Genomic DNA, 12,142 nt, shown 5'->3' on the forward strand with positions numbered 1-12,142 from the left:
CACTCTCCATGAAGCCACTCAGCAGGACTGGTCCCACTAAGGAAACTTGAGGGACAGCACCACTTACTGCTTTCCACCTGCACATTGAGCCACTGTCTGTAACTCTTCAGCCATGACTCTCCAGCCTGTTCCTCAGCCATTTAACAGCCTCCAGACCATTGCCCAGCAAGTTCCTCTGCGTGATGATGTGGGGGACACTGCACACGTTCTCCCTCTGGCCCCTGCTCTGTCCCAGAAAGTCTTGGCTGGGCTGGGTGGCCTCTCTGCACTTGGACGACTGCAGCAGAGAGGATTCTGCATCATTACACTACAGACAAAGTGTTCCTGGCTGAGCACACATGTGCTTAGGAAACCCTTCCTCTTTACACCTCTAAACATCTCAGGTGTGTGAGGGAACTGCACCTGCACTCGGACAATTGGGACACAGGAGACCTTCCACAGAAGATCAGACACGCTGAGCTTCAGCTCATGACAACAAGCAATGCAAGAGTTACAAACACATAGAAACTGACAGATGCAATAACACTTTGTAGGTCTCCCTTGCTCTACACAAACAACTCAAAGCACACCCTACTCCATCAGGCACAGCCTTGGGGGATCCATGACATGGGACAAGCAAGGCAATGACCCACTTCTTCTCTGGCCTCACACTCACAGCTCCCCTCTCTTCTTTTCCTTCTTCACCATGCAACTGGAAGCTTTTGCTTGTGGCCATCTCCTCCCTGGGCACATTTATCAGGAGATGATAATGCACTACAGCCACAGCCAGAAGGGAGGGACATTTCTCTGCTCACCACCGGTATGAGAAGGAACTGAAGGATTCCAAAGCACACAAATGATAAACAACCACACTAAAAGATTAGCGGTCATCGAATGGAGAATGGCTCATCAAACCATTGGCTTCCAGGGAATCTCATCCCTCTCCTTATCACATGTTCTTTTCCACCCAGGTGCAATGTCCACTTAAATTATATTAACATCAACTTCTTCTAACTGTAACAGAACACAAAGTCACTCTCATACCTCCTGCCTTCCACTCCCACTGAACAAGAGCAAGAGATATTAACACACATCAGACTGAAAAATGGATAGGTTGTTGATAACAGTAAGTACACCAATATGCAGAGACAATCAAGAAAAAACAAAATGAGAAAAAACGACCTCACAGAAGAACCCAAACCATGAATGAAGGCAAGGAAACATCAGAAGGCAACAAGTTCTTGTTGAGGATCAACGTCACTCCTTGACAAAAAAATACAACCAGTCAAAAGAAGCAACCCAAATCAACCCAGACAAATCATTCCAAAAAACTGGATCAACCAAGCCAAGAATGGGAAAACACCAGCAGAGTATCCATCATGGCCTCACATTTCAGATTGTCTCAACTGTACCACATACACAACACAGGAAACTCAATTGTAACTAATGCACATGAGGCCTCACACAGGAGCTCACTACACAGACACCAGACACTCATTTCCTTGCATAGGAAGACAAAGAAATACCTTGGAACCACAGCTCTCAGACTCATCCAGCTACTAGGACAAACAGACCTTGACACCATTCATTCATTCATTTGGAACTATATCACACTGAACTCCAGCACCGGCCATGTCTCTGCATAGACAGACTTCTTCTCTCTCTCCAAACAGAACATGAAAGCAAAGATTGAATACAGACATCATTTGAAGAAAATTTGTGTGCACAGATTCTCAAATCCCAACCATCAAAACTAAGGTTATGCTGTTTCTCCCAAATCTTTAAACAATTGTAAAATGTTACAGAGGACATCAGTTTTCAGCAGCTCTGGCAAAGACCCAGCCATCCAAGCATCACCTCAAAGACAACATCACCATTCTTCACCACATGCACTCCTCACAAAATATGTGACCACCACTCTTGATGCAACACAATATGGAACACAAACTGCGCCATTTGAGTCCAAACCACACAAGATCAAATCAGGAGACTCCTCCTGACTCATTTTCATCAGGCCAGCAATAGCCCTGGGCATCAACACAACACATGCCATGTCTCCTCCACTACCTCCTCACACACCACATCCCCAACACTCCCCAATAACCCTTCACAGCTCATATGCTTATCACAGATCTTCAGAATTTACACAGACTCCACCAAAAGGAAACTGGCTCACACAGGATCCTCTGACCATGGATAATATTTGACTTCTCACCCAAGCCATGGGACAAGAAAAAGCATTTCTTACAGAGACATTTTCCAGAAACCTGCCTTTGAAAGTCTTTCTCTTTTCACCCCTAAACATGAAAGATCCATCTTCAGATCATCAGAAGAGGTTGACAGAAAGTTGACACCTGCAGGACTGAAGAGCTCACAACATTCTTTTGGGTTTTGTAACTCACAGGAGATGATCAATAACGTTGTTTACAGGCACTGAAGACATTGCTTACTCTTCCCATACAGCGTCTTCCATAAGCACAAAGTGAAGCTTTTCAGTGACACAATTATGATGGGATGCAAATACTTTGTCAGAACCTCCCAGGGTTCTCCATCCACCTGCTACACAGATCTTCTAGACAATGACATTCACAGGAAAAACCCCATCTTGGTTCATGCTGGAGACAGGAACTGGACAGGGAATGGAGGAAAACATTCCCTTCAGGCTTGCAGCAGACATTCATGCACAGCTCACACAACTCCAATTCCCAACCCTTCCCATCATCCATGGGCTTCTTTCACCCACACATCTTCAAAACACGTGACACTGGAGGCCCAGTTCCCCACACCATTTCTCTTCACACCACCAATTTCACACAGCCATCTTTCCACCTCTGCACTATGGAAGTGACATTTGCCTGCTCACTCAAGTTCTGGGAAGAGACTTCATAGCTCTAAAAGGAAAAGCCAAGCAGTCTTCCAAGAGAGACTGACTCAGTGAATATCTGCACAGCGGGAATTATGCCCACCTTCTATCTCCTGCTGCAAATTGAATCTCTCCTTTCCCATCCAGCCAATTCTCTTGCCATGACAAATATTTTACAGCCAGGGCTCATCCTGATCCATTTCTAATAGCTCTACATTCAAAAACAAAAATGAAACAAAGCAGTTCTGCCATTTCCTCTTGCATTTCCTCCTGCACATACATACACCCACAGCCTTTTCAAAGAGCCACAACTTCTAAGAGGATCCTTCATCTTCATAACGGGCACACAGACATCATCAAGGAACACTTCTTGCCAGGCCAAATCCTCTGCTGGGGACAAAGATCAAAGCATGGATGACACAAAGACTTTTCCCTCAAACCTCCACTATGTACCATACAGAATACTAAAGTCTGAGAACAAAGTGCAGAGAAGTTCCACGCAAAGCCATCAGCATGTTGATCAAGACACATTCAACCTATTCATGCACTGGTGCAGTTGGGAAGTCACATGAGCCTCATAAAAAACTGGATTACCTCATAACGACATAAATCACTTCAGAAGATCTAACAATAACAGCAACACTCATTCTACACAGCACAGGGGACATGGGGGGAAAACACCTCCAACCTGAAAAATAACCAAACTCACGATCTAACGAACAGCCTGCCAGCAGCAGCCTTCTCCCTCCTTCCTTCTCCACTAACTGCAAGGCTGACGACAGAGCCCATGTCCAAAGAACGACACCAACGGGCACCAGCCATAAGAACGTCACCGAGGGAAACTCGACCTCGCTTGGAAGCAAAATCTCCAAGGCAAGGCAGAGAACAGCGCGGGGAAAGGACACGGGAGCAGCAGCAGAAAGCACGGGTGTCGGAGAAAACGTGCCCAGAGCAACTCACCGAGGGAGCGGCGGGATCCGCGGGCAGGGCGGCGGCAGGGTCCTCGTCCCCGAGCAGCGGCGCGGGCTCGTCGGGCAGAGGCCGCGCCGGGAGGGTGTCGCAGCAGCTGGCGGCCGAGAAGCGCAGCTGGCTCTTGCGCGAGTCGGCCGTGAGCGACACGTCGTGCGAGTAGGACTGCAGGAAGGCGCGCACGCCGTCGATGCCCACGAAGTGCGACACGGGCACGCCGCGCAAGGCGCCGCTCTGGGCCGGCAGCAGGTGCTGGCGGCGCCAGCGGCGCAGGCGCAGCGCCAGCAGCAGCAGCAGGAAGGCGAGGAAGAGGCACGACACGGCGGCCACGGCCAGCACGAGCCAGCGCGTCAGGCTGCCGGCCGGCTCGCCCGGCGCCGCCGCCTCGGCCGCGCTGCCCCGGTCGGCCAGCAGCTCGGCCCCGCTCTCGGCCAGCAGCACGCTCAGCGTGGCCGTGGCCGACAGCGCCGGCCGCCCGTGGTCCTTCACCAGCACCACCAGGCCCTGGCGCGCCGCGTCGCGGGCCAGCGGCGAGCGCGCCGTGCGCACCTCGCCGCTGTGCAGCCCCACGCGGAACAGCCCCGGCTCCGTCGCCTTGGCCAGCTCGTACGACAGCCACGCGTTCTGCCCCGCGTCCGCGTCCACCGCCACCACCTTGGCCACCAGCGCGCCGGGCTCCGACCAGCGCGGCGCCAGCTCCACGCCCGACCACGCGCCGCCCGAGCCCGCCGCCCGAGACAGCGGCGGCGGGTACAGCACCTGCGGCGCGTTGTCGTTCTCGTCCACGATCACCAGCCCCACCGACACGTTGCTGCTCAGCGCCGGCGCGCCGCCGTCCTCCGCACGCACCCACAGCCGCAGCTCGCGCACCTCCTCGTAGTCCCAGGAGCGCAGCGCGTACAGCGCGCCCGTCTCCGCCTGCACCGACACGTACGACGACAGCGCCGCGCCCCGCACCCGCCCCTCCGCCAGCCGGTACCGCACGCGCGCGTTCTGCCCCCAGTCCGCGTCCGTGGCGCGCACCGTCAGCACCAGCGCGCCCGCCGCGTTGTTCTCCCACACGCGCGCGCTGTAGCGCTCCTCCGCGAACACCGGCGCGTTGTCGTTCACGTCCAGCACCCGCAGCGCCAGCACCGCGCTGCTCTGCAGCGCCGGCGACCCGCCGTCGGCCGCTCGCACCGTCACGTTGTACTCCGACACCTGCTCCCGGTCCAGCTCTCTCGCTGTCACCACGCGGTAGTAATTATCGAATGACTTCTCCAGCCGGAAAGGCAAGCGCGTGTCAAGCGAGCACCGAACCTCGCCGTTGGCTCCCGAGTCTTGATCATACAAATGGAGCAGGGCGACCACTGACCCCGATGGCGCATCCTCAGAAATCTCAGTCAGCGCTGACCGCACAGAAATCACAGGTGCGTTATCATTTATGTCTGTGACAGTGATCGCGATTTTGGCAGTGTCGAAAAGCTGTCCTCTGTCCCGTGCCTGCACCTCCAGTTCGTAAAAACGGCCTTCCTCATAGTCCAGGCTCTGCAGCAGAGTGATCGCTCCACTCTCAGAGTCCAGCTGGAAAATAGCCGTGCCCGCCTCTTTCTTCAAGGAGTATTTAATTTCTCCGTACAGCCCCTCGTCGGCGTCCGTGGCCGTGATGGTGACGAGGACAGAGCCCACGGGCACGTCCTCGGGCACACGCACCGTGTACTCCGCCTGGCTGAACACGGGCGCGTTGTCGTTCGCGTCCACCACGGTCACACGGATCCGAGCCGTGCCCGTCCGTGCCGGATCGCCGCCGTCCATCGCCTTCAGCACCAGCTCGTGAAACGCCGCCTCCTCCCGGTCCAGCGCCTTGGCCAGCACCAGCTCGGGACGCTGATCGCCGCCGGGGCCCGCCTGCACGGCCAGCGAGAAGTGCTCGTCACCGCTCAGCTCGTAGCTCTGCAGGGAGTTTCGTCCAGAGTCCGGGTCGTGAGCCCTGGCCAGGGGAAACCGTGCCCCTTGAGCTGTCATTTCGCTAATCCTCTCCTCAAACTCGCTTTCTTTAAAGCTGGGTGCGTTGTCGTTAATATCCGTAATCTCCACTTCGATTCGGTAAACTTTCATTTCCCCCTCCACGATCAGCTCACAGCGCAGCACGCATTTCTCCACCAGCCGGCACAGCTGCTCTCTGTCGATCCTCTCCGCCGTCACTAAATGTCCCGTCTTCCCGTGCACAGTGAAATACTGCGTCTGACCTCTTTCTACAATGCGAACGCCGCTGTCGCCAGGCGCCGGCAGCTGCAGCCCCAGGTCCTTGGCCACGTCGCCCACGAACGAGCCCTTGGGCAGCTCCTCGGGCACCGAGTAGCGCAGCTGCCCCCACGCCGCCTCCCACGCCGCCAGCAGGACGGCCCAGAGCACAGCTCGCTGCCGCCGGCCCCAGCGCCTCCCCGCCCAGCTCATCTCCGCCAACTTAGCTCCCCGCTGCCGCTGCTGCTCAGCTCCCAGCGCTTGCTGACCTTTCCCACCGGCCTCTCCGCTCCCGGGCCCTGCCCCAGCCTCCGCCGCCTCTCCGCCGCACGGATCCGCACCGGCAGGACGATCGCACACCGCCGCCCGGGCTGCCCACCCACCAATCCAGCGATCGAGCTGCGATCCAGCCTGGCCGCAGCGGGCGGGGCTGCCGGCAGCGCTCCGATCCTCCTCTCGCTCCTCTCGGTCAACAGCGGCGCCCGCAGCCTCCTCCCGGCACTGCAGCCACCGAGCGCTGCCCGCCCTGCCTGCCTACAAACAGGGACCACTCGCCACCCACACGCCGCTTTCCGTCCCGCACCCATCTCTTGCCTCCGCTTTTCTCCAGCCCCTCTCGCCTTTGACCCTCTAGGGCATCGCGATCGGGAGGAAGGCAGAGATATTCCGTGAGCGCGGTTCTTTAACCGCACGGGACACTAAGCACTTACTAATGGAATTTTATGTAAATTCAAACACATTTTTCGTATTTTACCCTGTTGCTTGTGGTTAGTCTTATCCTTTTTGTTCAAGAGCATGTTCAACATCAGGCATTCAGAGAAGAAACGGGAGGATTCCATATCCCGAATAAACACAGCTATCAGGTTCATTAACACAAGCGGGACGAGAGCAATTGCATGCTTCTTCACGTCAGAGACCTAATTGTTATAGAATTGAATAACCGGGACAAATAAACATGCAGCTAAAACACTTAAAAGAAAACTTTCAGGATTTCAAACCTTTCACATGCCTTCCTAAAACAAACATAGTGTTTCATTAGATAACAGAGGTTTACGTTTCATCAATTCATTCTAGGTTTCTTTTATTCTGAAATCAACGTGTAAAGAATTTAAGCTCATTAGTAAACTTAATTTATGCATTTCTTAACCAGTCTGATACGATGTGTTTCCAAGAAAGGAATTATAGAACACAGGAAAAAATACAACTGTGATTTTGAAACGTTTCTGACTAGTAATCAAAACGTAAATTTGATTGATTCAAGTGCCTAAATCGTCATCTGGGAAATCTCCCTCATATGTGATCCCTCTGTATCTCAGATATCTCTCCTAGCCAACAGAATTTCAGATATTTGCTGTTCCCGATACACCGAGTTCTCCTGAAACCCCCAACATCTTTGTGAGAAAAGGATAGAAAAATCAAAATCTCTGACACAAAAATCATTCAAGCCTATCACAAGCATATGAAATAAAGATCATGAAGGGCAAAACAGAGAACTGCCAGCTAGGATGCATAAAAAGAAGCCATCCAGTCTCACTACTACAATCCCCCCATAGAAGGGCAACAATCGCTTTTTTCACCCAGCATGGACAACGGAGCTTCCCAGTTTCGTTTCCCTTCTAAATCAAACCGGGAGAACGCAAAGTTTAACGAACGGGTTTGTGTAAAGCTCTACACGAGTTCCAAGCATAGCTTTACTAAACAAAGCAGTCAGGAAGGACGAAAGCTCCAACACCCGCTGTCAATGATTTTTTCCTTTTTCCTCGACCCCCTCATGGACAATGAGCCATTCTCCTTCCACAGAATACCAATGTGCATGCTGTACTGCGAACACACTGCAACTGATAGAGCTCAAAAGTGCTAAAGACAAAACCACGTGACTGAAGCTGAACCTGTGACCAAGGAAGCACCAAGTGCTTCCTCCTCTACCATGAGCGGGGCATTGCCCGTTCCTTAATTCACTCCATCACGGAGACGGAACTGTGCAACTCACAAAACAAAAACTTCAATCTCAGGAAACACAGAGAAACACTGAGAAAAATTGCCACGAGCAAAAAGGAGAGCCATAAACAAAGCCATTAAGCTGAATCTTCTACCGAGAATAAAATGAAAAACTTCTGCCACTACATAGAAACAGAAACGACGAGTCCCACTGACACCACGCAGAGAATACCCGGAAAATATGAACGATGTTTCAGAAACTTTTAAAAGCAGAAGGAGCTGACGCTTTACACACCTGAAGTTCACCAGCATCGGCGGGCGGCTCTCCCACGACGACGTTACTGCTCGGGCTCGGCTTCTCGCAGGAATCGCCGCCCAGAAGCTCCTCCGCCGACAGGACGGGCACCGACGGCACCGGCGGCACCGGCAGCGGCGGCGGCCAAGCGGCCTCGGGCACGGCGCGGGCCGGCGGCGGCACGCACAGGTTGTAGGAGTAGGGCAAGGTGCCCTCGCAGAAGTCGGCCGGGTAGGAGGCGCCGGCCAGCGAGAAGCGCTGCGCGCCCAGGCAGCGCAGCACGGCGGGCGGCCCGGCCCGGCGCAGCCGCGCCACCACGGCCAGCGCCACGCTCAGCACCAAGAGCGCCGACAGCAGCGCCAGCGCCAGCACCAGGTAGAACTGCAGCTCGGCCGCCGCCGCCGCCGCCTCCGCCTCGGCGCCCGCCGGCCGCTCGCTCAGCTCCGGCAGCGCCTCCTGCAAGCTCTCGGCCAGCACCACGTGCAGCGTGGCCGTGGCCGACAGCGCCGGCTGCCCGTGGTCCTTCACCACGGCCACCACACGCTGCTTGGCCGCGTCCCGCTCGGGCACGGCGCGCGCCGTGCGCACCCCGCCCGTGTGCCGGCCCCCGCGGGACAGCGCCGGCTCCGACGCCTGCACCAGCTCGTACGACAGCCACGCGTTGCGCCCCGCGTCCGCGTCCACCGCCACCACCTTGGCCACCAGGTAGCCGGCCTCGGCCGAGCGCGGAACCACCTCAAACGGAGACGACGCCGCCCCTCCCGCCGCCCCTCCCGTTGCCGCCGTGGCCCCTGCCGCCGCCGCCGTCGGCCAGAGCACCCGCGGCGCGTTGTCGTTGCGGTCCAGCACGAAGACGCGCACCGTGGCCGTGGAGCTGCGCGCCGGCGCGCCGCCGTCCTGCGCCCGCACGGCCACCGCGAACTCGCGGCACTGCTCGTAGTCGAAGGAGCGCTGCGCGTACAGCGCGCCGCTCCGCGCCTCCACCGACACCAGCGGCGCCGCGCCCGCCGCGCCCGCGCTGCCGCCCGCCAGCCAGTAGCTCACGCGCCCGTTGGCGCCCGCGTCCGCGTCCCGCGCCTGCACGCGCAGCACCAGCGCGCCCGCCGCGTTGTTCTCCGCCACGTACGCGCTGTACGCCGCCTCCTCGAACACCGGCGCGTTGTCGTTCACGTCCGACACCTCCAGCACCACCTCCCTGCTGCTCCACAGCGACGGCCTGCCCCGGTCCCGGGCCACCACCGTCACGCGCTGCTCCGACGCCTGCTCGCGGTCCAGCGCGCTCGCCGTCACCACCTTGTACGAGCCGCCCGACGACGCCACCAGCGACAGCGCCGCCTCCCCCGACAGCTCGCACGACACCTGACCGTTCTCCGATGAATCAGGATCGTGCACATTCAGCAGGGCCACCACGGTGCCGACAGTTGCGTCCTCGGGCACGGGACTGGACAGGGATAGAATGGTGATCTCCGGAGGATTGTCATTCACGTCCAGCACCTCCACCTCCACCTTGCAGTGCGCCACCAAACCGCCTCCGTCTGTTGCCTCCACAGCCAGGCTGAACGTGCGCGTGTCCTCGAAGTCCAGTGCCTCCTGCAGCGTGATCGTCCCTCTCTCGGCATCCACCGTGAATTTCTGAAGCACCTTGGCCGGCATTTCCCCGAAGCCGTAGGTGATGTGGGCATTTGTACCGGCGTCAGCATCGGAGGCAGAGACGTTCAGCACCGCGAATCCCGGAGGAGTGTCCTCTCGCAGGCTGACCCGGTACCGATCCTGCGCGAACACAGGAGGGTTGTCATTTGCATCGGTGACGTTGATCCAGAGCTGGGCGGTGCCAGTCCGGGGCGGGTCTCCGCCATCCAGCGCCGTCAGCAGCAGACGCAGGCTGGGCTCGCTCTCCCTGTCAAGTGAGTGGCGCAGAACCAGCTCCGCAGATTTGCTGCCGTCTTGGCTGTCTTTTACCTCCACCGTGAAGTACCTGTTGGCCTCCAGTTCGTAGCGTTGCAGCGAGTTACTGCCCACATCCGGATCCTCTGCCATGCCCAAGTAAAACCGGGCACCGGGAGAGGTGAACTCATTGATCTCCAGCTGAAATTTGTTTCGCAGAAATCGCGGTGCGTTGTCATTCACGTCCTCGATATCAACTTCGACGCGGAAAACGTTCAGAGGGTTCTGCACCAGCACCTCGAAGCTGACAGAACAGGACGCCGACTCGCCGCACATCTCCTCCCTGTCCAGCCTCTCGTTCACGTACAGGTTGCCGTTCTCCTCATTCACCGTGAAGTAGTTCAGCTTTTTTTTCCCGGAAGACGCCACTCGCAGCTTGCGCACCGGCAGCTCGTCCGCGCTGAGCCCCAGGTCCCGCGCCAGCGGCCCCACGAGCGAGCCTCTGCCCAACTCCTCGGGGATGGCGTAGCGGAGCCGCTCGGCCGCCGCCCGCCACCACACGCACAGCAGCACCGCGGCCAGCAGCGCTCGCCCGCCGCCCGGCCCGCGCCTCTGCCGCCGCCTCACCGCCATTCTCGCCCGCCGCCGCCGCCACCGCTCGTCAAGCTCCTGCCTCCTGCCGCTGCCCTGCCTCCCTTCCAGCCGCTCTCGCCACACAGCGCACGGGCCGCCGCACCAAAGCCAGCGCGCTCGGCCCCACAAGGACGCCGCTGCTCCCCGACAAGCGACGCACCAAAGCCGCCTCTCGCCGCCTCTCGCCACCAAAGCCGCACCAAAGCCGCACCAAAGCCGACTCTCGCCGCCTCTCGCCGCTGCTGCTGCCGCTGCCGCTGCCGCTCTGGCCGGTGCCGGCCGAGCGAGCAGCCTGCGGGGGCAGGACGCTGCGGCGGCGGCGGCGGCGCCGGCCCCGGCGCCGGCAGGCGGCGGCCAACAGCGGCACCCGGAGGCGCCGCCACGCCACTGCAGCCGCCCGATGGCCGCGCTCAACGGGGCCCGCCTTGGGCCGGGCCTCAGCGGCTGCACCGCCTCCGGCCTCGCTCCTACGCTGCAAACACCGAGCACACAAGCTCCTGCTCCATTCCACTACAACCCCATTCTATCCACGATGTGATCTTAGGCCATTCTTTTCACTCGCAAAACAATTGCTTTGAACACTCAGTACCAAATATTCATGGCTCATCACTTAATACCGGAATTCACCTGCTCTCAATAAAATCGTGACACATTTTTAGTTGCAGCAATAAACGATAATACAAGGAATATTTCTAGAGATTTTCTGCACTGTTGCTTCATATCTTGAATTGTCCTTCATGACCTGGAATGAAGTAATATGTGATATAGATATAGCAATATGTGATATAGCCTAAAACAATGTAAGCAACCCGTATGCCAAGATTGAAAAATAACATTTAGTCTTTTGTTTCTGACTCATAAAGCTTTTTCATCTCCATCTCCATATCTGAATGTCTGACAGTGAAAAGTGCAAAGCAACGCTGAGTCCTTCATAGATTAAAAAAATGTTTCCAGTTTCCCATTTCGACATATTTCAAAGGTCATTTAATCCAGACCTCTGGGATAAGCAGGAGCATTTCCTGCTACACTTGAATGTCTGACACATATCCAAAAGATCTCTGACCAATGCGTTCCATTTTCTCACAACCAACATTGTAAACCTTTCTCCTAATCAAACCCTCTCTTCCCTTAATTTATAACACTTGTCTGCTGCCATATGACCACTGGGCCTGCTGAAAAGAGTGGACATTTCTCTGCTCACCACCGGTATGAGAAGGAACTGAAGGATTCCAAGGCACACAAATGATAAACATCCACACTGAAAGATTAGCGGTCATCCAATGGAGAATGACTCATCAAACCACTGGCTTCCAGGGAATCTCCTCTGTGTCCTTATCACATGTTCTGTTCCATCCAGG

General features: G+C 56.6%; 2 pseudogenes; both read right to left on the bottom strand.

Moving 5' to 3' along the window:
* Positions 1-1,689: 1,689 nt before the first annotated feature.
* Positions 1,690-6,591, bottom strand: LOC102104072 (protocadherin gamma-A2 pseudogene; annotated as a pseudogene).
* A 1,634-nt stretch (positions 6,592-8,225) lies between these two features.
* LOC148183001 (protocadherin gamma-B5 pseudogene) lies at positions 8,226-10,784 on the bottom strand (annotated as a pseudogene).
* Between the last annotated feature and the right edge of the window lie 1,358 nt (positions 10,785-12,142).

The sequence above is a fragment of the Pseudopodoces humilis genome, chromosome 17 (genome assembly GCF_049639895.1).
Source record: "Pseudopodoces humilis isolate 2021_Gansu_Grassland_sample_001 chromosome 17, ASM4963989v1, whole genome shotgun sequence".
In the NCBI taxonomy this organism is placed as follows: domain Eukaryota; kingdom Metazoa; phylum Chordata; class Aves; order Passeriformes; family Paridae; genus Pseudopodoces; species Pseudopodoces humilis.